The sequence below is a fragment of the Coregonus lavaretus genome (assembly GCF_964263955.1).
Source record: "Coregonus lavaretus genome assembly, contig: HAP1_SCAFFOLD_4076, whole genome shotgun sequence".
Classification (NCBI taxonomy): domain Eukaryota; kingdom Metazoa; phylum Chordata; class Actinopteri; order Salmoniformes; family Salmonidae; genus Coregonus; species Coregonus lavaretus.
The window spans coordinates 12,501-16,784 of NW_028166444.1; the positions used below are offsets into that span (position 1 = coordinate 12,501).

The 4,284-nt window shown below is 45.4% G+C and overlaps 1 pseudogene across 1 annotated transcript in view; it reads right to left on the bottom strand.

Annotated features, from left to right (window-relative positions):
- The window catches only part of LOC311114695 (amino acid transporter heavy chain SLC3A2-like), an 8,876-nt pseudogene extending 4,850 nt beyond the window's left edge, over positions 1 to 4,026 (bottom strand). Inside the window, exons 1-4 of the transcript XR_014615226.1 lie at positions 3,986 to 4,026; positions 3,335 to 3,548; positions 2,697 to 2,887; positions 155 to 328 (exon numbers count right to left, since the gene is read on the bottom strand). The product of XR_014615226.1 is annotated as an amino acid transporter heavy chain SLC3A2-like (transcript). The remainder of the gene's footprint in view (positions 1 to 154; positions 329 to 2,696; positions 2,888 to 3,334; positions 3,549 to 3,985) is intronic.
- Between the last annotated feature and the right edge of the window lie 258 nt (positions 4,027 to 4,284).

The following is a 4,284-nucleotide window of genomic DNA, read 5'->3' on the forward strand; positions in this document are numbered from 1 at the left end:
TTAAGGCTTTATTCAGACCCAAGATCCATTGTGATTCTACACTATAATATTCTCTATTGTCAGCTGGAATAGGATGAGCAGAGAGTCAGACCAGACAGTATTAATGGACATCAACAGTCTTCAGTCAGCCCAATGGGACAAACAGATCACTCACCCTTCTTGTGTGCCTTTTCCAGCAGGATCAGCAGGTCCTGGTCCGTTCCTACAACAGGGTTCATGGAGACAAGGTCTAGTGTGTCTGCCTGGTCCTTCTGTACAGTGTGGAGAGGCCCCAGAACCAGGCCCTTCACCTTCAACTGGTTCAGACTGTCTAGTACCTCCACAACACCTGGAGAGAGAGAGAGAGAGAGAGAGAGAGAGAGAGAGAGAGAGAGATGAGGAGATAGAGAGAGAGAGAGAGAGAGAGAGAGAGAGAGAGAAAGAGAGAGAGAGAGAGAGAGAGAGAGAGAGAGAGAGAGAGAGAGAGACAGAGAGAGAGAGGACAGAGACAGAGAGACAGAGAGAGAGAGAGAGAGAGAGAGAGACAGAGAGAAATATATAGAGAGAGAGACAGAGAGAGAGAGAAATAGAGAGACAGAGAGAGAGCGAGAGAGAGAGAGGAATAGAGAGAGCGAGACAGAGAGAGAGAGAAATAGAGAGAGAGAGAGGGGGACAGAGAGGAGGGAGAGAGAGAGAGAGAGAGAGAGGAGGGGGAGAGAGAGACAGAGAGAGAGGAATAGAGAGAGCGAGACAGAGAGAGAGAGAAATAGAGAGAGAGAGAGAGAGAGAGGGGGACAGAGAGGAGGGAGAGAGAGAGAGAGAGAGAGAGAGAGAGAGAGAGAGAGAGAGAGAGAGAGGGGAGGGGGAGAGAGAGACAGAGAGAGAGAGAGAGAGAGAGAGAGAGAGGGGAGGGGGGAGAGAGAGACAGAGAGAGAGAGAGAGAGAGAGAGGAAAGGGGGACAGAGAGAGAGAGAGAGAGAGGGGAGGTGGACAGAGAGGAGGGAGAGAGAGAGAGAGGGGGACAGAGAGAGAGAGAGAGAGAGAGAGGGGGTGAATGACAGAAAGGTGAAGGGGAAAGGGAGAGGGTCGGGGGGTGGTGAGAGAGGACAGAGACGTGAGATAACAGGGATAGAAAAGGGGAAGTGTATGCTGAATATCTTTCCTTCAGTCCGTGCGTGAGGGGAAAACTGACAACAAAAAGACTAGTCACATTGCGTACGTGTACAGAAAAAGGGAAGAACTGTCTCTGAGTCTCCAATCAGTTTACTGTTAGCCAAAACATCAGGATGGGAAACTGGTTTCTCTTTTCTGTTTAACATAATGGGAGAAATGTGGGGAGATTCTGTTTAACATAATGGGAGAAATGTGGGGAAAATGTCTCATTGAAAATTGAAACAAGTAGACAGAACCTATTTTGGGGGTTTATCAAAGAGAAAGCGCAGCCTAGTCTGTCCTAAAAAAACGGCTAAATGACTACCACTAGTCATGTGTGTTCTATCAGAAAAGGGGAAGAGAGTCCTTTAAACCAATCTGAGACAGATAGCTGTTAGCCAAGTCAGCAGTCTATAGCCTGGAGACCAGGGCCTGGTTTTCCCCCATAGCGATGGAATCTAGGCCTACCAGCGTTTTAACAACGCATCTTTCTTACAACGGACCGAGAATGTAACGTGCGGTTTTCCCCAAGACACCACGCAGAGATATCGCTGCTCTGGGGTCAGCTCTCTCCATTCAAATCTTTCCTTAACATTAGAATTATTTCCACAATACTGACGACAGATCAGCTACCTAGAGAGAGATCGCCCTGTAATAATGCACTAGATCAAGATTTGGTCAATCATTGCACACATTAGGCTACACGTCGTGACATCGAGGCAAACATGATAGACGGCCGCCACATAGCTAAATAAAACTCAATTGAATGAACATAACATAGGCCTATGCAGCCTATACTGTAGATAGGCTATGTATCTGAATGCAGTCATCTCGGTTTTCATTTCAAACATATTGTTTTATCCTTCCCTTGTTTGTAACAATTGCACACAAAAAACACTTGCAACTTTGCATTTGTAGTCAACTTCATTTTGAAGTTATCAGCAGTCAGAGAGACAAATACACATCTTGATTCTATGTTTAGCAGAGATCTTCTGTGTATTAAGTAGAATAAACACACCCAACTACACACTTGGCTGTTACACCAGCGGTCTGAGGCAGTCGATAAATAACCGGAGTTTTCAAGTGCAACTTTAGTAACGATGGTTTTGGGGAAACAGCTCGGAGATTTAACGATGCTCCTACGAAGGTTCTAACGATGAACTTAGCCTTTAGATGCTTTTGGGAAACCGGTCCCTGGGCCGTCTGGAGGTATGAGATGGTCACAAGACACTCAGCCCCTGCCAAACTGGCCAAATTAGAACCACAAGGCAAACCAGACTCAAGTCTGTTTTCACTTATTTGGGACCAAGCAGGCTGTTCACGTTATACTCATGACATGACATTCTAAATCATGTCGGTTGCTAGAAGCCGCTGTTCCTTCCCTTTAATTTGACTCTCTTGTGGTGGTTGAAGACGTCCAGGTCAGAGACGTGGTAGAGAGGACCCCCGGTTCCACCAGTATGATCTACTACATTACCCATAAGGATGTGTGTACGAGGTCCTGTTTTATCTTAGTAGATATTCCTGAAGCTAATGGTGTCCTATCGCCTTATCAATACCCTCACCTTTAATTCCCTTGTCTTGATTGAAGGCGCCCAGGTCAGATATCTGATAGAGAGGACCCTGATTCCACCAGTTCATCTCAGGTATGGGTTTACACCTGGGGGCCTGGACGATGATCACTATGGCCCCAGCCAGCATCCCCACCCAGCCCAGCCAGAACAGCGCCAGGAGCACCCAGCGAGTCCTCACCCACCTGGAGGGGAGAGAGAGGGGGAGGAGAGGGAGAGGGGAGAGAGAGGGTGAAATAAGTTTCAATTGTATACTGAACAAAAAATACAAACGCATCATGTAAAGTGCTGGTCCCATTTTTCATGAGCTGTGGAGTATTTCTGTCTGTAATGAAGCCCTTTTGTGGTGAAAAACTCATTCTGATTGGCAGGGCCTGGCTCCCCAGTCGGTGATCCTGTCTCCCAAGTGGGTGGGCCTATGCCCTCCCAGGCCCACCCATGGCTGTGCCCCTGCCCAGTCATGTGAAATCGAATAGATTACTGCCTAATAAATTGTTGCGTTTATATTTTTGTTCAGTATACAATACACATAACATATTCAGCAATTCAAATCAGCAAATTGATTTCAAGCAACATTATGTTTAACTTAAGTAGTTAGTTGTACAGTTAAGTAGTAGCCAACAATAACCAACCCGGGTGTGCCAGCGACTTTCATGAGCTCTTCCTTCGACAGCCCGGTAAACTTAACATCCTCCTCCGGTACCTTCAGCTTCACGCTCCCATTCTTCTCAGCCCCCGGTCCGTCGCCGGTCATCGGTAACTTCTCCTGGTCCAACTCGTTCAACTCAACATCCTTCATATCGACCTCTGTGTCCTTACTCATGTTCGGGAGGGTTTTGTTTTCGCCTGTAGAAAAGAGTGAGTAGAGTGTCGACATTATTTTGGTCAAGTTCAGTTTTAATTAAATGGAAACTTTGTAGCATATCCCCCGAATGCAGGACACAAAGTAGCCTACACTTTCCCAACGTTAGTCCATTTTAAATAGGTTTTTTTCCGAGAACGAAAGGCAGTTTTTTTTTTGCTTTCCTGACAACTGTTGATTTGTGAAAAGTAGACTACTCGATTCAAATCATTATTATATTGTCGTGATTTATCTTCAGGGCGGCTACCTAACTAAATCGTTTTGTTAACTAAACAAACAACTAGTTAGTTAGGTAGCTACCGAATTTTCTTAGCTAATCAGATGATGATAATCGCGCGCATATCATTAACTGTTAAAAAGAAGTTGAGTCAGACTCCGTTGAGTTTGCAACAGATATAGATATAGATATATGTATACCTACTTCCACTCACTTGTATCTCCTCTCTCCCCTACTGTAAAATGTCTTACAGCGTCAGGGGCTCACTCCTATTTATAGGGTCGTGTCTCCGCCCACAATTTAAGGACACACCAATAAAAGCCCTGACAGTAGAGTTTACCGTTTGATTGACGTACACATCACACTTTACAACACCCTTCCGCATGATTTGGTTGGAATGTATCGAGCAAGCAACAGGTTCTGGATCTTTGAGTCCCTTTCAACCTTTTGAAATCAGAGAAAATTGTGAGAAAAACACTGCAAAGAAACTCATATGAAGTTGT